Source organism: Talpa europaea (genome assembly GCF_964194135.1).
Source record: "Talpa europaea genome assembly, chromosome: 2".
Classification (NCBI taxonomy): domain Eukaryota; kingdom Metazoa; phylum Chordata; class Mammalia; order Eulipotyphla; family Talpidae; genus Talpa; species Talpa europaea.
The window spans coordinates 130,015,949-130,043,387 of record NC_140068.1 but is presented as its reverse complement, the minus strand read 5'-3'; the positions used below and the strand labels follow the sequence as shown (position 1 = coordinate 130,043,387).

Genomic DNA, 27,439 nt, shown 5'->3' with positions numbered 1-27,439 from the left:
CAAAAATAGATGACTGGATTAAGAGGATGTGGTATATACACAATGGAATTCTATTCAGCAATCAAAAAAGATAATCTCAAAGGCTAAAAGATTATCAAAAAAGATAATCTCATAATCTAGAATGGATTATGTTCAGTGAAATAAGCCAGAGAGATGAAGAAAAATATCGAGTGGTTTCACTTATAGGAGGAATATAGGAGAATCAAATAAGGGATCAGGAAAAAAAAATACCAGCAATAATAAATAAAAAACCAAAATGAGGGCAACTATAAATCAGAGACATTGCAGGGTAGGGAGAGGTAGAAGGAGCAAAGCGGGAGAGATGAGCACAAGGGACCATGGTGATGGTTCATGGGTGAAGTGGTGCTGGGAATTTCATGGGGAATACACCTGAAAGGAGAAAGCATAAAAGCATACATTGTAAAAAATGAACAATGACATTACAGATATAGATATATAAAACAGTTCTGAGGTTTCTTAGAACATTAATAGTGTATCTGCCATAGGGCCCAGCAGTCCCCTCTCCTAGGTATGTACCCACAGAGCACACATACACTACTATGAAGGGTACCTTGCACAGCCATGATCACTGCAGCACTAGTTACAATATCCAAGCTATGGAAACAACCAAAATTCCCGAAAACAGATGAGAAATCAACAAGAAGTGGTATATAGATAATAGAATACTACTTATCAGAAAAACAAATACATGCCATCTACGGCAATGTGGATGGATCATGCTTATTGAAATAAGTCCAAAGGAGAAAGACAAATATGTCACTTATATATGGTAGAAGAAGTCTAAGAAAGGGCTACATTAAGGCAAACTCAAAAACTAACCCTTGAATTCCCCAGGCTGCGCCTGTTACTGACCAGGGCTTCAGACCAGCCCAGGCTTCCTGGCCCGGCAGTGCTGGATGGTGGACTGACCCTCTCTAGTTTGGCAACAGACTCATTTGATGATGAAGCCTGACTCCAGCTGACTCAGTCCCCCTTTGTGTCTTGTTGCACCTGCACCTCCGCTGGGTCCCCAGCCTCCCCTTTATGCTAGAGCGAAGATGGATCTTGTACTCGATGCTGCAGATAATTATTTTTTATATTATTTCTATATCCAACCACTGGGCCAGAGCATGACATCTTCCAACAAATTGTCATTTTCCTGCTTATAAGAAATCTTGCTGCTTTTCTCCTGTATTTATTTCCTCTTTGGAACAATGAGCTATTACTTTGTCTATAGTCATTTCCTAATGAATCACCCATAATATTTATAGAATCAAGTCTACTGAGAATCATGTTTACTGTTAGGTCATTGCCATGGATTAAGTATTCCCACCATTTTACTGCTTCTGTGGAGCTGGGAGGATACAGCCAATTACATGACACCATAAGAGAGTTTCAAACAGCTGGATTCAACTCACTGTTCCTTTATGGACTGTCCTCTTTCTCACCAACATGCTGATCTACTGGATTCACAGAGGCTTTCTTTATAGACTTATAGATAAGGGAATACATGAACCTCCTCTTTAGAAGATCCTTCTTCACCTGCAAGTCATGGCTTTCACCCTGTGGATGGCTTTCTTCAGAGTCCACCCTTTCATCTTACCATTAAACCAGCTGGTTTATTTAGGTTGAACATCTCGGTCAATGTCTGCACAATTTCCATTCATGACAGTGATTTCTGTCTCCTCAAATCTGAAGGCCTTTTATCAATGACTCAGCTCATCATACAGACCATCACCTCTTCTCTAACTACAACTGTGGACAATATTTTACATTGTGGGGTAGAATTGGAGGCTCATTCAAAAACCCTTCCCCCTTTGAAGGGAAAGTGAGAGAAAAAAGCACAGCAGCCAGCAGGAAGTTGTTGGAAAAATACGAAATTATTATTTTTTAAGATTTATTTTTTTATTTATACAATAGCTGGGGTACAGGCCAGAGGTGTGGGAGGGCGAGAGGATTCACCAGAGACAGAGTGGGGAGCAGAACAGGCAGGCAGACCTCTGAGGGGAGTAGCAGGCGCGACAGGAGAGGTCTGCTGCGCCATCAGGCAATCTCCCTGGCCGGCCAGGAATCGAACCCATACTGCAGAGGCTGCAGACAGCTTCACAGAGCTGTGCTCAATCTTCTGTACCACCGGGGCGCCCCCCCCCCAAATAAGAAATTATTCAGTGGAGAGTTTACAAAGACTGAACAGATTATTGCCCAGTGATTAATATTTTTAATGGGGGAAAATAATCTACACCCAGCCAGAAGACATAGCAATGGCAGCATTTGAAACTCCGCATTGAGGGCCCTGCTGAGGGATGGTCATGCCGAGAGACCAAGAGAAAGCAACCTCCTGCGTACCACACCAGGGGTGACCTAAGAGGTGACTGTGTCTTTCCAGCCAGTGAACCTGTAACTTACATAGTCTCATCAATAATTTTTAAAAAGGTGGAGAGAAAGTAAATGATCGAAGGGACCAGGTTATGTCCTTTTGCCTTAACCCACCACATTCATTAAGGAAAACTCATTGTGCTAATAGCACCAAGGCTCAGCACATGACAAGGAACAGGAATACAGTGACAGGTGGTGCCTGGTGTCAGGAGTGAGCTCCGTCTTCCCTGCTTGCCCAGGATGACCACTCGTAGTACTTTGTTCAAGGGGGAGCCGCAAAGTGACAGCAGGTCTGATAGAATCTAGTAGTGATTATGCAAATGACCTTTTCATATTTCATATGTACCCCTATTCTCTGGGGACCTTACCAAATGTTACATTTTACTGATGAATAAATAAACTGGAATTAAAAAAAATGATATGATTTCTCACATGTGGGATTATTAATTTAACATTTTGATGTTCAATTTTAAAATCCATTATGTAGTAAGTGTAAAATTATGTGAATGTAAATACATGTAGAAAGGGAAACGTGATGCCCAACTAATATATTTGACTATTGTTTTTTAAATAAACCGAGGCACTGCAGTTTTGACATGTTTGGAGTTTATAAATCTGTAACTGTCTATGAAGGGCAACGATGGCCAAGTGTTTCCCTGTCACTGAAGATGAGCTTTGACATTGTCATCTGAGCTTTGACATTGTCATCTTCCCCTCACTTTTCCCTACCTCCACTGCCAAAATGTCTAATAAATATGTTCGTACATGTTCACATAAATGCATTGGGATAACATGGTTTGCAAACTATTAGCTATTTATGTGAAACCAATAAAAGTTGATTATGACTATTAACAACACACGCTCACACACACTGACCCTTGAAGTCTGCATGGAGAGCAGGGGCTGGCAGAGGGGCAGTGGGAAGGGTAAAAATAAGTGGGGAGGGAACACAGTGGACACTGCTGGAGGACCATGGAGCTCAGGTGTGGGTGTGCTGCAGTGACAACACCTGACGGGGTGATCCTACCCTCTAAAGTATAAGCAGTGATGTAGCCAACACTCCCTCAATAAGAGATCCTCTGGTTTCTCTTGCTGTAAAGGGCGTCCTCATGTGTCTGTTCCTATCAGCATAACGTGAGGAGACTGGCCCAGCCCTGCCCACCAGGCCCCTTCTCACTGACCTGTGTCTCTCCCTGGTGACTTTCCTGTTCTACCCCTGCCTGTACTTTGTGTTTTCCTGAGGAAAACGCCCACTTCCCTACTGAAAATAGACATCCAGAAATGAAACTTTTTTTTATTGGATTGTTTTTTCAATGGGTTAATTGAAAAGATTCTTAAAATTTGACAGGATATAGGGAGGAGCCATGAGGACCAGCTCAAATTGCATACATTTGCTGGGCTGAGTCTGTGTAGGAGGGGGCGGGAGAGGCTGTAGGAGCAGAGGGGGATGGGACCTGTGTCCAGTCAGTGCTCAGTGCATCATGGGCTTTGACATGGTCACTCCTCAGGGGTCATCTCTCTGCTCCTTTGTCCTTGTCCTTCAGGAGCGCCTGTCCCAGCAGGGCCTGTGATCACAGGGACTAAGACCCCACCTGGGCCTGTCCTGTCTCTAGGATGTCAATGGAGGCTGCGTGTGGCTGGATCAGGGTTTGTGAAGGTCTTGTTGAGGAATTTTGCATCTGTGTTCATCAGGGATATTGGTCTGTAACTTTCTTTTTGTGCGCGATGTCCTTCTCTGCTTTTGGTATCAAGGGAATGTTGGCCTCAGGAGATGTGATGGCAGCATTCCCTCGTCCTCTATTTTTTTTGAGGACTTGAGGAGTCAGGTGTTAGTTCATCTTTAAAGATTTTGTAGAAGTCACTGAAAATGCCTGGTCCTGGGCTTTGTTTTTTGGCAAACTTTTGATTCGTGTTTCAATGTCTTTGCTTGTAGTTGCTTTGTTCTGAATCTTCCTGACTCGGTCTCAGAAGGTTGTACACTTCTAAGAATTTGTCAGTTTCTTCTAGGTTATTTGAGGTTATTCAATTTATTGACATATAGATAATTAGTAATGTCTTATGATCCTCTCTATTCCTAAAATGTCTGCTATGACGTCTCCCCTTCGTTTCTTATTCTATTTATTAGATTTTTTTTTCCTTTTTTCCTCCGTGAAAGTATAACAAAAGATTTGTCTATTTTGTTTATTTTTTTTCAAGAACCAGTTTTTGGTTTCATTGATTTTTCAGTCTGCCTTTGATTTCTGTGTCATTTATTTCTGCTTTAATTTTATTTCCTTCTACTGTCTCTTGGTTTCATTTATTCTTTGTAGTTCTTTTAGGCCTAAGGTTAGATTCTTTCCTTGAGCTCTATCTTGACTCTAGATGTGGTCTATATTGCTCTATATTCCCCTCTGTTGTGTGTGTTGTGTGTGCTGTGTCCACTGATAGGTTGTCATTTGTCTCAAGGTATTTTTAATTTTCTTGTTTGATTTCCTCCTTAACCCAATAGTCATTTGGTTGTGTGCTCAGTCATTATGAATTTATTGACACTTGTTCTGTGACCCAACAAGTGGTTTATTCTGGAGACTGTTCCCTGTACACTTGAGAAGACTGTGGAGTGGAGTGCCCTGTAGATATCTATTTAACCCTTGGGGTGTAATGCCTCACCTAGAGCAACAGTTTCCTTTCTGATTTTCTGTCAGGTGATGTGTCTTTGATGAAAGTGAGGTGTTTAATTCCTTTACCAGTGTTATGTTGCTGCCAATATCTGTTTTCAGATTTGTTAATAGTTACCTTATATATTTTGTTGCTCCTTTGTTTGGTACATGTGTATTGATGAGTGTTATGTCTTCTGATATAGGATTCCTTAATCAGATGATGGTCATCCCTGTCTCCTGTTACCTTTTGTAGCTGGAAGTTTATATTTTATGGCCTCTTGGGGGTGCCCCATTTTCTTGGTTTTTGTTTTCTTTTCCCATGAACATTTTTGATCCTGTCTCCTGGAGACAGCATAAAGTTGGGTTTTGTTTTTTGGTACAACCAGTCACTCTGTATCTTTTTCTTTTTAAGATTATTTATTTATTTATCCAAGCACTGAGAACAGTCAGAAGCATGGGAGGGTGAGAGAATTCACCAGAGCCCGAGTGGGGAACAGAATAGGCAGACTGACAAAATACACTGCTGAGGGGAGCAGCGGGTGCAGCAGGAGAGGTCTATCGCGCGATGTGGGACCCTTGCTGGCAGCCGGGGAACGAACTGGCGCTGCAGAGGCTGCAGGCAGCCTGCAGCCCAGTGCTCAAGTGCTGCGCCACCAGAGGAGGCCTCTGTGTCTTTTTCTTTGGTGAGTTCAATTCATTTACATAAAGGGTGATGACATGATGACTTACTACTGTGCTTTTGTCCGTAGTCAAATCCAACCAAGAAATGTGTGGTATCTGGAGAGGGTGGTGACAGCTCCAGGGTCCTGACCTTATAGGCCCCCTGGTCAGTTTGCAGGATGGTGTTGGACAGGAGGCCCAGACATTAGCCTGGTGACTGGGGTTCAGACCTGGGTACTGCCATAACCCCCCAGTCTCCATATCCTTGTTTCTGAAAGGGTATGAGGGAGGGGTGTCAGGACAGTATCAATTCCCAATTCACAGAGTGCTGGGGAGGGATCTCCAAGGTCATATGGAGAAAGTCACTGCTGAGGTCATGTAGTCGGCCTTTCATTAGCTCCCTGAGTCACTTCTGTTCCTGTGCCCACATCTGGCTTTCAAGGCCCAGCTCCCATGTCCCCTTCCTACTGAGGAAGTAACCTCCCTCGCTCTGCCCTTGGGCCCCTCTGAGGCAGCTACTTCAGCCTTCTCTCCTCACACATGCCAGGCTGCAGGGCCTCCTGGGTGGGGTCATGTGTTTCTCTGTGACCTTAACACCCTGTGGAGCATGTTCCTGGGCACCAGCATGCATTGGGCTGGGGGACCCCAAATGCCTGACTGCAGGTCTGTGTCAGCAGAGTCGCCTGGGATGTGTTTAGAGAGAAGTTCCCCCTGCCATCCCCAGAGGCAGAGTGTGGGCTCCTGGCTGCCCAGGGCTGGGGAGGGGAAAGTGGGGGGTGGTGCCCATGGTCCAGGCTCAGGAAACAAGGTTGTTATGGTGATGGAGATGTTCTCAAGGTAGAGTATGGGAGGGTTGCCCTGCTCTGTACTTACCAAAAGGACATGAGAGTTGAGCCTTCAACAAGTGACTTGATGGTCAAAAGTTATATCTCAATAAATTTGCTTTAAAAACATTAACAAATGGGTCTACAAGTTGGCCTGTGACTGTCCTCCACTGTATCCACATCCAGGGCTCGTGGGGCAGGAAACTGCCTCAGCCCACGAGGAGCTGAGCACAGATGGTTTCACTGCACAGATGCTCTCATGGCGCCTCCTCTCCGTGGTCCTGAGTCATGCGATGAGATGCTGACGTCACACTGCTTCTGTGATGGAAGAGACTTTTTAGGGGCCTTGGGTGGGAGGCAGCTTATTTTTCATGTAGGCAGAATGGAAATAATGAGTGTCCAGAAGGTCTTCTGTGTTGGTTTTTAATTTTCCACCCATTCTGGGATACACAGGAGGAGAGACAGTTCCCCCTGTGAGTGTGTCTGACTTGCTGGCTCTTCCTCGTGAGGAGAATGAAGCAGAAGGGACGCGCCACGTAACAGAGTCAGGCTCACAGGGGCTGAGACTTCCCGCCCCGGCTCCCCTCCTGGTCCCTCTCTGGGGTGACTCCCTGCATATGGTGGACATTCAGCTAAGGGGTCGCCACAAGGAACTGAGGATTTTCTCCAGGAGCCACACGTATGAGCTCTGAGGCAGGTCCTTTCACATTGATCATGGCCGTTCAGATCCGTCAACATCTCGTCCCCATCGCAGCCTCATGGGACCTGGAGCTGGAGCCTCTGAGTGAGGCCCCTCGTGCTGCCTCCCACTCAAAGATTGTGCCAGATGCCAGATCTTTGTGTTAGCTGCAAAGGATGAAGTGATTTGTTACAAACCATTAAAAAAATTAAGGCGATAAAGTGATCGGTGGCTGTTTTCTCACAAGAAACAGTGGAGACCAGAGCAGCTCACATGACAGTCAAGTCTTGATAGCAATGAGATGTCAGACGAGAATTCCACATCCCCTGAAGTGTCCTTCAAAATAAACGTGATTTTAGAAAATTATTTTACTGTTTTCAGATTCCATTTAATTTTGCTGTTCATTTATTTTTCACACTGTCTCCAGAGCAGTATCTTCAGAATCACAGCACAGAGGGGCTGTCAGCAGCCTGGAGCTGTGAGCAGGGCTGACTCTGACCCACCTGCAGGGAGTGGGGCCCTGGAGCCTCAGAATCAGCCCCCAGGACTGGTCCTCCAGGGTGGCACAGGCCTTGCTCTGCCCTCCTCTTGGCTCCCTGAATCTCCCTGACACCCCAGCATTCGGGACCTGAGGAGGGAAGTTCTCGATAAGGACAGGGACTATCCTTAACTATTTATCTCCCTCCTTAACAACTTATCTCTCTGCCTTGATGGCAGAGAGATACAAAACATGTAAGATACAAAACATGTAAGACCTTTAATGGAAAGGAACTTAAATACAATTAGTGTGCAACAAAGAAAAGGAAAGAATAAAGTTTCCAAATCAAGCACCAAAGTCACCATCCCCTCGTCAGTAAATGATCAGCCAAACAGGCTTGGCCCAATCAGAGCCTGAAAGCCTGTCACAGTCTAAAGACCCTCCTGACGGGGACCCATGGAAAAGGGTGGACGGGGCTGACAAGTCTGGAAGGAAAACAGCAAAATCAAGATAGAAGCTGCCATTGTCACCTCCACATGGATTTCTCACCCACGTCTGTGTCACCCAGTCCAAGGCCAAGAAGCAAGTGCAGCTTCTTCACGTGTCTCTGCCCCATGTGCCTCCCCCAGGTCTCCTTCTGGCTCCATCCTGCTTCCTTCCTCCTCAGCCTCCTCTCCAGATGCTTCTCCCTGCTCAGCTCCATCCTCCTTGGCTGGGGCAGGGAACCCTGATCCTCCCTTGGGTAGCCTGTTACAGTCCTCTCCATCACCAGCATGTGAGTGTGTGGGGGTGACACCAGCCCTGCATGGACAGGCAAGGCCCCAGATGTGGGTAATTCCCTGGGAAGTTACAGGCCAGCACTGCTGCATCCCCCAGGGGAGACAGACGCTCCAGTCCCCCAGTGAGAGCCCGTGTCACCCACACAGACCTTCCCCTCACAGTGTCCCCCGTGATGCCCCTTCCCTGCCCGGTCCTCTCTGGCTCCCCCTGCACCCCTTTCCACCTCTGTCTCCTAAAGTCCCCATTTCCATCCTCTGCAGAGGAAAAGAGCAGGGCCCTGGGGGTTCTCCTAGGCCCCCCCCTAATCAAGGATGGAGAATGTGAGGTGAATCCCAGGAGGAGGGGCTTTCGTCCTTGGAAGCAGAAGCAGAAACAAATTACAGGGACCCTGGGATCTAAGTTTCCATCCCAAGATTCTGAGGGGACCTATATATTTGGGGATTTGCCCAGAACCTAGGAACCAGCTGTCATGTCCACGGAGACTAAAATTAAGGACACTTAAACTGACACTGGACTTGGGCGCCCCCTTGTGGCAGATCCCTGTCCTGCCGCTGGGGGCCCAGGGAGCCTGGGGAGGGCCTGGCTGAGCAGGAGAAAGGGCAGCTCTGGGCTCCTGTGCTCAGCCCTGTGGCCACACGGGGGCGCTGCCGCGCTGCTCCGGATTCTGGTGGAGCCGCCAGGACGGGGCGGGGGCTGAGGTGGGCAGAGTTGGGGGTGCTGGAGGGTGGCGTCCTGGGGTGAGATGCTCTGTGAGGAGTCAGAGCAGCAGGGCTCAGAGGAGAGGAGACTCCGGAGCCTGCCCTGTGTGGGATATTTACAGCTTTTCTCCAAGAAGCCCTCTTTCCAGTCCCTTGAATGCAATACCTGGGAAAACGGGAAACTTCATCATTTCCCCTTCTTCAACCTAGAACTTCGTTGAGGGCTATTTTTTAAAATGTTATTTTAAAATTTAATTCTAACAACATTTTAAAAAATGTTGTTAGATTTACAGAAACATGGCAAAGGTAGTAGAGTTCCTTTAAACCCACATCATTTCCAAATTAACATCTCACGTGACCACAGTGCATTTGAGCAGCTAAGGAAGCAATACTGATGCACTTTCACTAAACTCTGCATTGTATTTGGATGCCATTAATTGTCCTAATGCTCCATTCATGGTCCGACATCCCTCCCAGGACACCACATGAAGTTCCAAGCACAGTTCCTCTGGCTGACAGTTTCTCAAACTTTCCTCTTCCGATGACACCTGTGAGCAGAGCTGCTCAGGCACACAGGCCTCCATTTGAGGCCGTTCTCCATCAGCACATCAAGTGTACAAATGTTCACTTTTATTTTTCTTTTCTTAAGTTATTGTTGTCTTTGGAAGGAAGTCACTATGGGCAGCTCACACTTAGAAGGGGATTCTGCTATAAACATTTACTTCCATGCAGGGATTTTTTTTTTTTTTTGGTTTGGTTTCTTTGTTGTTTTGCAAATACAAGTTTTCAGATTGGTCGGGTAAATAGCAGGGACAGTGCTCACTGGGCTGTATGGTTGTTCTCTATTTGGCTTTAAAAGAAGTGTCAGATCCCCCCTAGCGGCTAGGTCATCCTATCCTGCCAGTGGTGACGAGGGGTCCTGTTGCTGCAGTCAGCACTTGGGGTTGCACATTTTGGGGGACTTTCACCTATATAAGCATGTAGTGGTATCACTATTGTTTCTAGTCTATCTTTTCCTAATAACCTTTGATAATTGAACATCACAGTTATTTGGTATCTGTGTCTCTTCATTGGTGAAGTCTTTTGTCCATTGTTTGCATTGGATCATTTATTTCTTATTGTTGAGATCTAAGATTTCATTTATAATATCAATTCTAGATACAAGTCCTTTATCAGATACATGATCTGATTTGTAATCATTTCTTCCACTCTGTGTCTGACACTCTTGTACTTATACAATAGTATACACTAGTGATTAGATATAGGCATAGATATATTTTTCTGGAAAGAGAAATGGTAACTTGCTAACTGGTTTTGAGCAGGTGACCTGGCTCACTGGAGGGCTCCTGTGGGAAGGAGATTTATTCATTTAGCTATGTAAATTCTTCAGTATAAAATTTTCTTCTGTGCTCAGAAAATAATATTTTCAAAGTTAAATCCTACTAAAAACCCTTCAACTGCATCATGTCCTAGTCACATGCTAAGCCCAGAGCGGCACATCTGTCACATGACGAACCACATGATGAACCCGATCATCATCACCTCTCATGGCTCGTGGCTGCACATTGGGGTCACTCTTGGTGGTGTCTGTGCTGTGGGTTGTAGACAAATACACAATGACATGGACACCATAGTGTGTCCTACACAGTAGACTCACTGCCCTCAGTATCTTCTGTGCTCCAAGGAAACAGAAGCAAAGACAGACCAGTGGATACACATCAAACTGCAAGCTCCTGCCCAGCGAAGGAAACTGTCCTTACATGTAAAGACACCCTGTGGAGTGGGAGAAATAATTTGCATATCATACATCCAAGAGGTACGAATAATACATATAACTCAACAACAGAAAACAATCCAATCAAAAATGGGGAGAGGAGCTAAGTGGACACTTCTCCAAAGAAGATGCAGATGGCCACAGGCACATGGAAAATGCCCCCATCACACGTCATCAGGGGATGCAGATCAGAACCACAATGAGACACCACCTCCCACTGTGAGGGGCTCATATTAAAAAGACCAGAGACAACAAGTGTCGGCAAGGGTGTGGGGGGAAAGGAACCTTCATACACTATTGTGGGAACTGGTCCAGACCCTGCAGAAAACAATATGGAGTCTCCTCAAAATATTAAACATAGATTTGCCAGAGAGCCCAGCATTCACTCCTTGGGATTTATCCAAAGAATGCAAAAGGTCATTTCAAGGGCTATGTGCACTCTTGTGTTCATTGCAACAATATTGACAATCACCAAATTATGGAAACAATCTATGTGCTTAAAATAGATTATGGGCACTCTTGTGGCAAGTGCAGGAAATCTTCAATTTACAACATGAATGGAAATGGGTAAAAGTATTCTAAGTGAAATAAATCAGGAGAACCACAAACACCAGATGACATGACTCATATGTGTAATATACAGAAACCCAGCGAAGAAGCAGAGAAAACCTGACCAAGTCCTTGAGCCTGGCTGCAGAACTAGGCTACCAGAGGGGGTTGAGGTTGGGAAGCAAAAGGAGTAAAAAGGTCCAGAAGAACACAGTGGAGGACTCTGGGTGCATTGGAGGTGGGGGGTGAGGGAACCTGCATCTGAGGAGGTGAGTCTCTGACTTTGAGTCATGTGCAGTGTGTAAACGCGTGCTACCACAAAGAAGACAGTAATAAAAAATCTATTTTTTTAAAATAATAAATTTTATTTTTATATTCCCCATACAATTGCAACCCCCCCATTCTGACCCCAATCCCTCCACTCCCGCCCCCCCACCCCCCAAAAAGTGTCTCTGGTTCATAGTTTTTTTGTTGATCTTGATTTTCACTTTCTTATATTCATTTTCCTGGTCCCTTATTTAAGTTTTCTAGATTCCTGCTATGAGTGAGACCATCCAGTATTTTTCTTTTTCTTTTTGGCTCATTTCGCTGAGCATGATCCCTTCCAGCGCCATCCATGTTGCTGCAAATTGCATGTGTTTATCTTTTTTGAATGCTGAGTAATATTCCATGGTGTATATGTACCACATCTTCTTGATCCAATCATCTATTTTTGGGCATTTGGGCTGTTTCCAAAGCTTAACTATTGTAAACAGTGCTGCTATAAACATAGGGGTGCAGGTGCTCTTTGGAATTGATGTTTCTGTGTCCTTTGGGTAAATACCTAGGAGTGGAATTGCTGGATCATATGGAAGCTCTATGTTTAGTAGGTCCAGAAATCTCCACACAGCTCTCCATAGTGGTTGGATGAGTTTGCACATGTGAAAAAATGTTCAACATCACTTGTAATCAGGGAAATGCAAATCAAAACTACCATGAGATACCATCTTACACCAGTGAGAATGGCACATATTAAAAAAAAACCTAGCAACAACAAATGTTGGCGAGGGTGTAAAAAAACTATTTTAAACCAAGAAAAAAAAAATACCTTGTCCTCTTCATCAATCACTGACCTGAGGACTTTGCCTTCATCTCCACACTGTCATGCAGGATGAGGGGCTGGTTTCCCACAAGGGCAGAGGCAGGAGGTGCAGGGACTCCTGGGGCTGCTCAGACCCTGCTGAGTAGAGACACTGCAGAGAGGGCACCTCTGAGGGGACCAGAGACAGAGGGTCAGAGTAACCCCAGTGCTGACTGAGGGTCTGGTTCCCAAGGAGAGGGGAGTGTGTGTGTGCGTGTGTGTGCGCGTGTGTGTGTGTGTATGCTTGTGTGTGTATGGAAGAGGAGAGACAGGGAGGACAATTGCACATCAAGCTCCAGAATAAATGAATTCAGATCCCACAGTGAAGAATGTCAGGCAACACCCCAATAGTACAGTTCCATGGAGGAGTAGGTTTGGAGCAGGACTTGAGGCAGCAGAGGATCTGGAGACAGGAGGGGTTTGGGACTAGTCTCATGTTAGATTTAAAGAGCCTGGGTGGGAACTGCTGGGCTCAGGGTGGGCAGTCCCCCCCCAACAGCTCCCTCTCTCCTCCTCTAATGCTCACTCCAGCCTCATCTCCTTTGGAGTCAGGGAGCTCCAGCCTGGCAGCATCTCTGTTTCCCAGGAGGTCACTGCTTCCGTGGGCTGCAGCTACTTTCTCTCTAGACCAGAGCTGGAGGGAGTCCCACAGGGGGAGGGAGGAGTGTGTGTCCTGCTGGCCTGGCCCAGGGGCAGGATTAGCCCAGGTCACCCCAGTTCCTGAGCTGAGCCTTTGTCCACAGTCCAGGAAGGGAGGGAGAGATGGGACAGGGTCAGCCTCAGCTCCTGGAGGAAGGAAAAATGCTAGAGTGGGTGAAATTATTGTTTTTCATTTCTGGGGTTCTCCCATCTCCCCAGGGTCACCCTCCCTGTGCAGCAGGGAGAGGATCTCAGATAATCCCAGGCTGGTTCCCCCACCTCCCTCCCTCCCTGCCTCACCCTGTGCTCAGGATGACTGTCCTGGTCCTCACTGGAAGAGGAGGCAGAAAAAGAGTGTTGTCACCACAGTAGCCACCAGGATTGGAGGTAAGTGTTTTCATTTTTACTGTAAATGTTCTATTTTTTTTTTTTGTCGTTATAATGATGTGAAATAGAAGATTGAGGGAAAGGGAGAAAATGTTGACCCAAGCAAACCATAAAAGCAGGACAAAAAGGCAAAAATGAAATAAACAAACAAACAAAAAGAAATTTGCCTCAGGTCCCCCTGCTGTGGCAGCTGCAGTGAGGAAGGGTCTCCGAGCTGAGGAGGCTGAGGCCTCAGTGTGGTCACATCCACTGGAAACATCCAGAGAGAGGGTTGGGTCCTCTTAGTGACGGGCGCCCACTTCCTGCCCAGGCAGCCATATGTGATTAAGATGAATTTAAAAATTCCTCGTGATGTTGCTCTTGTGATGGAGGGAGACTAGGGGAGAGAGGAGGTGATGACAGAGGCTGGGCCTGAGACTGCTGCAGACATGACCAGGTTCTGACCTCTGTGTGTAAACAGAATAAATATAAATCTTCACATAATAGCGCATGAGATATCTGAAATCTTTGTGTTCTTAAGGAGGATAAATGCCACCCATAGATATTGTTTTCAGTATGTGTTTGATGGAGATGTCCTAACAGTCATGCCAGAAACAAGAGCCCTCCTGAGCTGCTATTTGTGTAACTGTCAATTTCTTAACTCAAATTGTAACAGGGTGGTCCCCAGGAAAGGGGGAGGTTCCAGGTTCCCTGCCCCACCCAAGGGAAGGTGTAGCTGAGCAGGGAGAGAAGAAGCTGCAGAGGAGACTGAGGAAGGAAGGAAGCAGGATGGAGCCAGAAGGAGACCCGGAGGAGGCGCATGGAGCCGAGAGACACATGAAGAAATTGCACTTGCCTTTTGGTCGTGGACTGGGTGACAGAGATGTGGGTGAGAGACCCGTGGGGAGGTGACAATGGCAGCTTTTATCTTGATTTTGATTTTGTTCTTTTCCTTCCAGGCTTGTCTGGTTGTTTCTGACCCTTTTCTGTGGGTCCCCACTGGAAGATGCTTTAGACTTGTGGCAGGCTTTGGGGCCTTGCTCTGGGCCAATCCCATTTGGATGGAGTTTTACCCACGAGGGGACGGATAACTTTGGGTGCTTGATTTAGAAACTAGATTCTTTGCCTTTCCTGTATTGTTTACTAATTGTATTAAAGTTCCTTCCCATTAAAGTCTCATATGTTTTGGTGTTGATGCGGCGGATGGCAGAACCTATTTAGAACATGCAGGTTTGTGGGGTCTGGGCTGCCCCTCTCCCTGCCCTATAACAAAATGACCTATATTTGGGGTGCCATCCGTCAGGCACTGGGGCACAGAGTGAGCCGTCCCGGGACTCTGTGTGTCTGTAACTCAGAATTCAGCCGGAGACGGGCCCGGGCACCACATAGCGAGGGGCCCTGACCTGGGAGCTGCTGGGCCTCCCACCTGAGGAGGTGACTGGTGATCTGAGCCCAGGGGAGCAGGAGGTGACAGAGAGGCGAGTCACCCTGAGGAGACAGGGTGAGGGTCCTGGGTGTTGGGCGTGGGGTGTCCGGGCTGGGCACAGACTGGAGCTGGAGCCGCTGCAGTGGGTGCTGAGGGGTGTGGGCCTGGACCTGGACTCCAGCCCATCTCCCCAGCACGAGGGTGGGACCTGCACAGGGACTGAACACCAGAGCCTCAGTTTCCTCACCTGTGTGTGGTGAGATTAGGGACGCAGTGAGGGTGGGGAGATGATGCCTGTGAGTCTCAGCTCAGGGCCTGGCACATCGTGGGCGCTCAGCACATGTGCCCTCCTGGCTGCAGGGAAAGTGGGTGGAGGAGAAAGTGGAGGTGATGCCAGGTCCTGTGAGCCCTCCCTGCCTGGTGTGGGCAGCAGAGAAGGCAGGTGAGGGTCCATGTTGAGAAATGCCTGGGGCGCCATGGGGAACAGAGACTGGAGAGGGTGAGAGTGTGCGGGGCACAGAGGAGGCTCCTGTGGCCTGACCAAGGCAAGTGTGGTCACCTCCTCCCTCAGCGTCTCCTCTGCCCTCCTTTTGTTCCCCTTCCTCACCTACCTTGCAGGACAGTCATGAACTCGGGGCCACAACTGGACCCTCCTGGCAGAGGGGACCTGCAGTTTCTGCCTGGAGACAGGGGCCCAGGGAGCACCTCCTGTGGCCACAGCTTCTGCCAGGCCTGTCACGGCCGAGTCACTCCCAGACCCACAGCGGGGCCACTTGCTGTCCATGCTGCCAGGAGCACCCAAGAGTGGACAGCAGGCCCAGTGGGTTTGTCCTCTGGGGGCAGATTGTCCTCTGGGGGCAGAATTGGCCAGTGTCATTTTCCAGTAGCTACATAAATTAAGATCCCTGCCACCAGGTGCGAACAGTGGGGTATGAATGGCTTTGCTGAGGCCACTTTAGCAGCAAGGTTTGACACAAGCCACGGGGAGAGAGGTGCATGGAGTGCCAGGCCCCAAGCTCAACATGTAGCCTATGGACATCCCTGAGCTCTGGCAGTGCTGACCTGGGCTGTGCTGTGACAGGTGGGAATCTGGCCTGGTAGGCTGTGATTGAGGGATGCCTGGGTGCTCAGGTGAGCATCTGGCCCTGCTGAAGCCCACTCCTACTGTAATCCCTGATGCTGTGGGAAGAGGGGACCTTACTGTTTGAAGCCTGAGGGCCCATCTGATGGACTCTGAGTGGCAGCAGCCTGCACTGCAGGGTAAGACTACCTGACCTCACGTATCTGACACACTGGCAGGAGTTTCACTTATGATTACAGTGCCAGGACTGTAAACAGACCAATCAAGTTCAAGCTCCCAATAGACCAATGAGATTCAAGCTCTCACAGGTGCCATTCAAGGTTTTTGAGACCATTCAGGGCCATAAATGGACCAATCCGATTGGAGCTTGACTGGTACCACTCAAACAGCTGGGATTATCAAAAGGACCAATTCAACTTAAATGGCTGGGACCCTGAAGAGGATACAAGCCAGTCTGTGTTAGTTGATTAGAGGCTGCAGATCTGATTCATCAGTACTCCTAGAAAGACCTGCTCAGACCTCCACAGACTTTGAGACCTCATATATTGATGCCTTTGAGACCTTTGCTGAGACCTGAACTGCCAGGGACCAGCCTCTGGCAAAATGTCGTGTTAGGGTTTCCTGAAAGGATGAGATGGCCTAGGCGACCTGTAAGGGGCCGAAAGGAAGGGGATAAAGGAGACACTGACACTGGATGGGGTGCAAGTATATTCTTCTGCCGAGAGACTCAGCAGGTCTTCATTTATTCATTTTCAGTAATCAGAAAAATTACATCATCATGTGCAAAGCAGAAACAATTAGTGTATCCTATTCCCATGGACTACTGGCTCCTACGGGTCTCAGCTAGAGGGTAGCCTTCAAGGTTAATAGATAAAAAAACCAAACCTAACAATAAAACTTATTATTTCAGCTAGACAATTACCTAAGACAGTGGATAGCCGCCAGTACACCCATATCAGTTAAAGCCTAAGCATCAAAAGACTCTTCTATTCACATGGCCGTCAGCCGGAGACCAGCTGCTTCTCAGCTATCAGAACTTTTTCCACCTAGAAACGCCTTAACACAGTTAACTTCATTTAAAAACTTTCCTAAGAAATTTCTTAAAAAAAAAAAAGGAAATTCTGAAAAAGCAAAAGAAGGATTTACTATAATTGTTATGCTGGATTGCTTGTCAGATATATACAATAAATTGTCTCCCACTGTCAAGTGGGCCAAATTGTTTAATAACTAATTTTCTAAACAGATAATTTTCCGTGCCGTTTATTTGCAGTATACTGACGCATATAATTTATTGCCTAATGTACTTTCTGATAATTTTTTCTCTTTTTATGACCAAGAGCAAAAAATAAAGGGATGTTAAATCTTCAACCCCACGGTGTGAGGCGCTTTAGCTTCGCTGCTTGCCAGTGTCTTATCTGGCTGGGGCACCAAGGCCCCCCGCAGCACTGAACTTTGCACATGCCTACAGCCCCGCCTTTAACATCGCCTGCAGAGAGCATCATTGGCCTGTCCCTTGTGCTTCTAAAGGAGTTGGCTTATGCCCAACATCTCTAAGGCCATTTGCTGTTGGCACAGTGGCAGCTCTATGAGCTGTGACACTTGCATCTCTTGCACCATTGTCTGCTCACCAGCACTGCTGGCCTGTAGCTGGCCGCCTTTGAGGCTGTCCACCACTTCTGATCCTCTGGCACCATCGCTTGGTGCTGTTACATCTGGCACTGTCCAGTCCAGTGTCTGGTGCTGTCCTCCTGGCCTTTGGACTTTGTTGTGGTTGCTGCTGTGTCACCTGAGCAGCCCCACCTGGGATCACCTCCAGCTGCCACTGTGATCACCTCCATCTTGTCCACTGTTTATCTATGAGCTCCATGCTCTCATTGAAGGGCCAGCACCACCAAACCTGAGTAGCATTTGTTTGGACAGCTGGACACTGTAGACACTATCTGAGGTAGGACAGATGGTCATTTATGGCCTTAGACACTCCTCCCTTTTTTGCAGTGTCTCTTTAACAGACCCTGTTGTTGCACCTTGAACCTGACAGCTGTCTTGCAATTGTGAATGCATGAGTGAGGACCAGAAACAGTGACTTGTCCCCCACCTTTGTGCTGTTTCAACATGACCAGAAATTGGAACTGGTGACTGTCCCGCTGCAGGGTGTGATGTCCTGCACCCACCTGACAGCTTCTTTCTCTGCTCAGTCCTGAGAAAGTGACACTAAATACAGAAGTGATGGTATGTAAGTCATGACTTCCAGAAAGTGTTAGGATTTGAGGTAAATAGACCTTCACAGTCATTTTCAACTATACCCATGAGCGTGATCAATGAAAAGACCGTCAGGGCCAATGATGGCAGAACCTGGACACATCCGGGACTCTGACTCCCCATCCCTGCTCGTCCCCTGATGTCTGAGGGAGGGCAGAGGCTGAGAGTCCCCAGAGAGGAGCTGGATACTCACCTCCTCCTGCTGGGTGTGAGGGTCCCTCTCTGCCAGGGACCCACTGCTGTAGTGACACTGTCATAGGAGGACACTGCAGCTGGGGTGGCTGGAGAGTCATTGAGAATAAAGGGCTGACTCTTCCTCTGCAGGAGGAGGGCTTCTGGGCTGTGAGGGTCACCAGAGGACAGGTCTGGACTCTCACACCCCAGAAACCAAACTGATCCTGTATGAAAATCCCCAACAACAGAGGTGACCTTGAATTTCAAAAAGGACAGGTGACATTCACTAGAGCAGGAAGAACAGGCCATTATTTTTCTTTTTCAGGATCTTTCACAGGAAAAACAGCCCCATTCCTTGGCCTCTGTGGACCAGGGCACAGCTGAGCCCATGATGTTGGCAGGGACATGGCTTTCCCACGACCTCTCATGAGAACCTGCTCAGTTAATTAACTACCAGCTCAGGGCTCCTATCATGTTTGTCCCACATTGGATGAGTGTAGGGGCAGGTGTGTCATCCTCCCCTCATCACATCTGTGTGGTTCATGAGGATGGAAGGTCTGTGTCATCTGGTCTCACTGAATCTGCCCACTGATGAAAGTAAGATCCATGGCAGGTGTTCCAGGTCCTAATCCTCATCCATTTCCAAACACAGATCTCACCCAGATTCCGCACCATCTAGAGTGGTTCTGAAGCCTGAGGTTTCAGAAAATTTAGGATGATTGTCATAATGCAGATTCCTGGACCTCCCCAACCAGATGCAGAACCTCTGGACAGAGCTTGAGAATCTTCTCTCTGAGATGAGTTCCAGGTGTCTAGCAGTTACGCAAATAAGAAGCATCTTGTTAAAATGTAAACCCTGGGCCTCCCCGGTGGCGCAGTGGTTGAGCGCTGGGTTGCGAAGCTGCCTGCAACCTCTGCAGTGACAGTTCAATCCCTGGCCACCGGGTGAGGGTCCCACATGGCACGCAGACCTCTCCTGCTGCCCACTGCTCCCCTCAGCAGTGTACTTCGTTGGTCTGCCTGCTCTGCTCTCCCCTCTGGCTCTGGTGAATTATCTCACCATCTCACCCTCCCACACTTCTGACTGTGCCCAGTACTTGTATAATTAAATAAATAAATCTTTCAAAAAACAATTAAAAAAAATAAATAAAATGTAAACCCTGATCCTGTGCCGGGGACCAGCCTCCGGCAAAATGTCGTGTCAGGGTTTCTGAAAGGATGAGATGGCGTTGGCGAATACGAATGATCTGAAACTTAGGGACTGGGGGGAAGGGAATGAGAAGACACCCACACTTTGTGAGGTGTTAGTATCTTTTGCTGGAAAGGCTCAGCAGGTTCTTTATTTATACATTTTTTGCAAGCAGTAGGATTACATTATCATGTGCATAGAAACAAAGCAGAAACAATTAGTGCATTTCCTTTTCCCTGCTCTCAGCAAGAAGGCAACCTTCAAGGTTAATAAAAAACTAAGTCTTACACTGAAATTCATTGTTTCAGCTAAACAATAGCCCAACACAATTGATAGCCACCAGAACATTCCCATCAGCTAAAGCCTAAGAAAAGAAAGAACTTTTCTTATTCTCTTGGCCTTCACACCAGGGGCCAGCTGCTACTCAGCTATCAGAACTTCCTTTACCTAGAAACTCCTTAACTCAAATAGCTTTATTTTAAAAACTTTCCCAAGAAACTTCAAGAGAAGGCAAAAGAAGGACCCACTGTAATTATTGCATTGCAATGCTTGTCAGGCATGTTCAACAAACCATCTCCCATTGTCAAGTGGGCCAAACTGCCCAACAACTAATTTCTAAACAAACAATTTTTCATGCTATTTACTTACAATATGCTGATACATATAATTTATTGCCTAATATACTTTCTGATAAATTTTTCTCTCTCTATGACCAAGAACAAAAAGCAAAGGGATGCCAGATCTTCAGCCCCATGGTGTGAGGCCTTTTCTCTTTGCTGCTTGTCAGTATCCTATCTGGCTGGAGCAACAAGGCCTCCTGCAGCAATCCTGTGATTTGGGAACTGGTCCTGAAATCCATTTTCATGGCATGAAAGTTATATCATAAAGATTAAGTCTTACTCTAGTTCATTTAGCTTTCTTCTTTTTTTTAAAGAATTATTTATGCATAAAAGAGCTGGGGTGTAGGCCAGAGGTGTGGAGAGTGATAGGATTCATCAGAGACAGAGTGGGGAGCAGAACAGGCAGATCTACTGAAATACACTGCTGAGGGGAGCAGCAGGAGAGACAGAAGAAGTCTGCTGCACCATGTGGGTCACCTCTCTGGCCGGGGATCAAACTTGTGCTGCAGTGGCTGAGGACTGCTTCATAGTGCTGAGGCTTAACCTTTTGTGCCACCAGGGAGACCCCATTTAAACTTCTTTATAAAGGGGTTCACTTTATAATGTGTCCTTCAAAATCCAGTGTGGAGACTCCAATCTTAGGTGCTAAGATTGGGAAGCCCTGAACAGTTGTTAAGTAGCCAAAAAGATGCTAAAGAAGACAAGGGGTCTCTTAAAATCACCTGTGGGTAATGCCCTGTTTGTTTTGAATAAGGGGGAGGAGCTGAGGAACCGTCCTTGGGGGATGGGTGGGGAACGTGGCTGTGGTGGAGTCCACAGCCAAAGAACTGTGGCCCCGAGAGAGGTTGCATGTGGAGCTTGTATACATGGATCCCCAACCCATGTGCATGTGCAATGGGCGGGCCTTAGTGCAGGGGTCTGCGTATCACTCTGGTGGCTATGAAGGCCAAGTGTTGGAGTGACAGCAGTGAGTACCCCTGGGGATTTGTGGTTACCCACAAAAGAGTATAGATTGTGTCACCAGTGTCAGAATGAGCGCATCCTGGGGATGGGTGTGGTGTGTGGCTTGAGGCTGAGACCACATTCAGAGAAGGTCAGGAAGCTGATGGCTCCTGGAGTATGAAGGCAGATGCTATGAGTGAAGAGTGGTTCCCCCTCACATAAGCAGCATCTTCTGTTGGGAGCCTGCTGACTGAAAGGGAGCCTGAGTATTTGGAGAGCACCTGTTCACTCTGCACACGGAGCTCCAGGACATTAGAAGTGCTGCAAAGAGAACTTCCCATGACTGACTCCGGTTCTCTGAGAACATGCTGGTGCGTATGGATGATCCCCACTAACCAGGAAAGCTTGTTCCAGCAGTAACTTATTCATCTGTATAAGCACAAACACAATTGTGTGCTGGTTTCTTGTTCCTTTGTATCTTTAATAAAAGCTTGGGCTGGGAGAGTGAGAGGCAGAGCTGCTCGATGGCTCTCCCCAGCTCCCCCCACTGCAAATTCATTTGGACTCTAAGTCTTTGTTAATGGCAGAGAACTTCATCGGCTGTCCTGTCTGCAGCAGTGGCATCTGAACAGGGTCACAAACCCTGAACCTCTAGGAAGGTGCGTGTGGTAAGTGTGTTCTCTAGCTCCTCTATAGTCGTGGGTCGCAACTGACCAAGAGGGGATTATCTAAGGTTGGGTAAAAATGGGGCAGAATTTGGCTCATCATCATGAGACACAGGGCAAGCTAGAAATTAGGCAGTTTTAGGGACAGTGCAGGAGGGACCTCTGAAGAATTTAGGGAGGCTTCAGAGATAAGGACAACCAAGGGAAAGTAACCAATTCCACTAGGAAAAACAAACATCCCAGGACCAAGGACAACATTGTTAATGCTGGTCCTGGTTTCCTTCAGGTGGTAAAGGGAGGCGGAGATTGGAGAAATGGAGAGTGGTTTAATTTATGGACAACTTAGAAGGGCAGCTGTTTAACTTCAATGCAGGGATGCCCATCCAGAGGACTGGGCCATAAAGAACATGTGAGTTTTATTATTAAAGTTTTAGCCTGGGCCTAACAAGGGAACTGCCTGGGCTCCTGCAATATACACACGAAAGACCAATCCGGTGTTCTGGGTTGAGGCAAGCTCTGTCCATCTCTACCTGCTGCTAAAGCGACCTGTTGATATGCCTGGTGGTCAACTTGCCCTTTTTTTTTTTAATACTGGAAAAGTCATCAATACAGAAGCCATTTTTGGGCCATCTGCAAAAATTGTCTTTTGTTCCTTCATTGCTTTGGCTAAGGAAGTTGAACCAACAACGTATTCCTTCTGTAAAGGATGATTGTGGGACCATGTATTTCTAGGGATTTTACTTTCAGAGCAAGTTTCCCTTTCATTTAGTGGTGCTGAAGGTGTGAAAGGCTGAGAAATATCAGGTACCTCATGTTTATGTTTAGTTTCCTTTTTTAAAGTTTCCTAGAAGGGTTCCAGAGCTGTTCATACCAACACCCATGTTGAAAAATCTACAGTAGGGATTTTCATACCTTGTTCATGATGCCTTTTCAAAGTTTCACCAATTCTTTGCCAAGTTCTACATCCAAAACACCTTCACCTGGGAACCACGGAGGGGTCTGAAGGACCCAATCTAACAGCTGCAACAATGTATTAACTGGACATATTGGGTAATTATCACATTCTTAATACTCAAATGGCTGGTAGCCACTTGGGTTCCAGTTGAACTCCAGATCTGTTGCAACAGACCCTTCTATCACATTCATACAAGAGTTGCTGCATCACTTAAAACACCACACCAAAAGATTCATACAAGTTTTACCGAAACTAGTTATGCTTACTCTGCTTTAGAAACAAAAAGGAGGATCTGTTTGGAGCCTGCTGCCTTAAAGGGAGCTGGAGTTTTTGGAGAGCACCTGCTTGCTCTGCACACGGAGTTTCAGGACATCAGAAGTGCTATAAATGGAACTTCCCATGACTGATTCCTTCTCTCCGGAACGGACTCCTGTTCTCTGAGGACGTGCTGGGGTGTGTGCATGTTCCCTGCTAACCAGGGAAACTTGTTTTCAGCAGTACCTTATTGATCTGTATAAGCACAAACACAATTGTGTGCTATTTTCTTGATCCTTTGTTCATATCTTCCATAAAGCTTGGGCTGGAGAGTGAGAGGCAGAGCTGCTCTCGATGGCTCTCCCCCGCCTACCTTGCTGCAAAATCATTTAGACTCTGAGTCTGCTTTAATGGTAGAGAACTTCATCAGCTGTCCTGTCTGCAGCAACGTTCGGCAGCAGAATTGGTGGATCATCTGCTGACGACAATAATCTTGTCTTGTTGCCCCTTGGTTGGTGCCCTCCCTGGGCTTAGTTGCATTCCTATATTCAGTTGTATTGTTTACTTTTGTGGATCATGGCTGCAGTGCTCATATTCACCAGAGGGAAACTATTGTGTAGATTGTACGGAGAAAACCCTGAGGGGGTAGATTGTAGGGTGAATGGGAGGGATCAGGTTTTTCCCGCCCTCCTGCCATTAGCATCCGTGATCCACACCTGTGGGCTTACACGTGTGCCTGATGGTGGCACCTGGAATGTGGTGCAGGCATGCATGAGTGCCTGAGCTGAGACTGAGCATATAAAGGCAGCGTCACAGAGGACCATGCAGCAGAGGGCAGTAGAGACCAGCCGAGAGACCACAAGAGAATGCCAGAGAGCCCAGAAACAGTAAAGATTCACCAGAGGCTGGGACACCTACCAGCTTTCTGGCCCCCAGGCTCCCCTGCCAGCCCTGCACCTGCACACCTCACTGCAAATGATGTAGAAAGATCAGTAAAAGCCTGAGGAAGCCGCTGAGGGCTCTAGACTCCTCCTCTACCCATCTGTCTGGGTCATAGAGAAACTGCTCTGTGCCTTCCTGGTGCTACAGTATTCATTAGGCTCCTGACCCATGGGATTATGCAGTCACTTCTCAAAATGCCTGTGCTCCTCAGAGGTGGAGGGATCCCTATTCAAGAGGCCCAGCACCCATGAGTAATGGGGCTTCTCACTGTCAGAGCCCACAAGCATCTGTCAGATTGATGAGACACATGTGATTTCATGGTTTGGGGAAGATGAGACAAATGCAGAAACAGTTCAGATGTGAGCTAACCACTTCCAGGGCTCCTTTCAAACTTGACTGTATTTCTGGTGACTTAGATAATGCAGGGACGTCCTCAGTCTGCAGGTGCTGCCTCCAAACTAGCGAGGCCAGAGGGATTGTCCTCCATTGTCATGCTGGCTGTGCACGCTCAGTGGTTCCTGAGTGGGTTTGGTGCTTCCCAGTCCCTGGTCCAGTCTCATGTCAGTTTGAGAACTTAAGCAGGGATCCTAAGACCTGGATGCACATTAGTTTCACACAATTAAATCATGGACTGTGACCTTCTCCCCCAAATCCTCTGTCAGGTGGGACTGCTGATGGCAGGGTAGAGAGGTTCAGCAAGTGTGGGAATATAAACTGGTGCAGCCACTATGGAGGCTGTGGGGAGTTTCCTCCAAACACTAAAAATGGATCTGCCATATGATCCAGCAATTCCACTCTTAGGAATTTACACTAATACCCAGGACACACTAATGTAAAAGGAAACCTGCACTCCTATGTTTGTTGCATCATTATTTATAATGGTCAAGATATGGAAACAATCCAAATACCCCAAGCAGAAGAATGGATAAAAAAGGTGTGGTATATATGCGCAAGTGAATACTACTCAGCAATCAAAAATGACAAACTCATGTTATTTGAGGCAAAAGGGAAGACACTGGAAGGGATTATGCTAGGCACAATAAGTAGAAAGGACAAAGATAAATGTAGGATGGCTTCACTTACATGTGGCATGTAGAGAAACTGAACAAAACATCAAGAACAAGACAAAAGTTGCAAGCTGACTATAGACCAGAGTCATACAGCAGGGGAGGGTAAGGAGGGCTTCAAAACAGGGGAAGGAAGAGCACACGGCTATGGTGAGCATTCCCAGATGCTGGGGTGGTGGGAGAGCTATGGGGACTACACCTGAGGGAAGAAACTGCACAAAAATGAACAACCTTGTATGAAATACATTTTGAAAATCGATATGTGAAAGTACAAAACAATAGTTTGAGCAAGTCTTTGACAGAAAATAATTACAATTGAACAAAAGTATAAAAATAAATATTTGAAGTAACCAGAAAAATAAACCAACACAGCAGAAATATGGGAAGAAATTTCATCTTGAAGAACTCCTGCAATGAGTAGAAACAGCAATGTGCAGCCTTCTCACCCCAGGGTGCTCTCCTCTCCCACAGACACTGCAGCCCAGTGTCTCAGGGGCAGAGCAGAGCAGCCAGACATTCCAGGGGAAATACAAACCTGAGAGAGCAGAAGGGTTGAAACCAAATCTGAATACAAACTGTGCCCAGGTGTGGGGGCCTCAAGAAAACTGCTAGAAAAGCCACAATACCACAATACCAAGCCACAACACCAAGAGGTATTTTTGCCTTGAAAGAGACAGAGTGATCCTGGTGAAATCGGTGAGTTTCCACCTTTCACTGATGACTTGTCCATTCCCGCAAAGCTCAGGCTGTCAAAAGCAAAAATCCTACTGGATTGAGATATTGAGGGTGGAACTTTATGGAGAGACATTTGGAAATTTGGGGTAAAAGCCAGGAGCAAGGCAACCGCTGAGAGGGAGATCGACACGGTTGGAGTAGAAACTGCCCAAACCTCGGTTGACCTTTCAATCTCACAGATGCGGTTAAATCCTTCAAGCCCAGGATAAAGGCGTAGCATGTGGACCCTGGAGGAGAGAACACAGCAGCTGCGCACACTGCAGGCTTCCCTAGGGTCCAGGCAAGGGTCCATGGGGGGTGGGGTGGAGGGAAATGTACCCCAGGAAAGTAACATAGATTCCAGATGTGCTAAATCTTATCTTCCATGTATTCGGAATTAAAGCTGATTTCTCACGGGGCTCATTGGAGTCAAGCCGAGGCTTGTCCTTAGAGATAGTATGTGGGGGAGCCTGTCTCACCTCTGGGCTCCTTTAGAGAAGGTCTTTTCCTCCTGCACTGGGGTCTTCACAGCCAGAGGCAGCTTATGGTCCATTTGTCCTCCAGTCTGACCTCTGTAGAGAGAGCCTCTTCCAAAGCCCTGTGTGATGGCACAGAAGGCATGGCCTTGGGGAGGTCTCTTTGGACACTTGTGGCTGAAATGTCCTGGTTGCTTCAGGCTCTTTAAGCGGGTGAGGTCCTGAGCACCCTGGGCACACATGGGGTGTGGGGTGTTTAAGGTGGCGGTACTGCCAATGGCTGCCAACATACTGATTCTTTCTTCCTCTCCTTTTTTAGTCTGCCTGGTCTCCCTGTTACTATTGGCCTTGAAGTTTATACCCAAAAGTGTGAGAAAGAGGTTTGAGGCTCTTGATCCAGGGCAAGACTGGCTAATGAAGGGGCTGCTAGAATGGCTTCATTTTTTACAGTCCCTGGGGCCAGATTAGTATATATTTTTTATGGCCTCAGCAAGTCTAGCCTGAAATAATGCAGGATTTTTATCAGGCTCCTGAGTAACCTTGCTCCATTTGTTATTATTGAAGGGCTTAACAATTGTTTTTAAAGTAGCATTTATTATTATTATTATTATTATTTTAATCTTATATGTTTTTATATCATTTTTCATTTTTGCACAATGTATGCATTTTCATCTTGGTTATAGTCCCCTTACAATTCCCACCACCCCTTATTTTGATTGTACTCCCTCCTCACCTCGCCCGCTGTAGTGTGTCTCTGGTTTATAGTTGCTCGTTGATTTATGGAAACAACCCAAATGCCCAAAAATAGATGACTGGATCAAGAAGATGTGGTACATATACACAATGGAATATTACTCAGCATTCAAAAAGATAAACTCATGCAATTTGCAGCAACATGGATGGAGCTGGAAAGGGATCATGCTCAGCAAAATAAGCCAGAAAGAAAAAGAAAAATACCAGATGGTCTCACTCATGGCAGGAATTTAGAAAACCTAAATAAGGGACCAGGAAAAAGACTAATTATAATAAAGTAAAAATCAAAATTAACAATTGTTTTGTGTTCCCTGAAGGAGGCAGGTGATCACTTGGTCGCTG

General features: G+C 46.8%; 1 pseudogene across 1 annotated transcript in view; it reads right to left on the bottom strand.

Moving 5' to 3' along the window:
• LOC311188332 (class I histocompatibility antigen, Gogo-OKO alpha chain-like) overlaps nt 1–27,439 on the bottom strand; it is a 700,214-nt pseudogene that overhangs the window by 255,973 nt on the left and 416,802 nt on the right. The gene's annotated exons all lie outside the window — the stretch shown is intronic.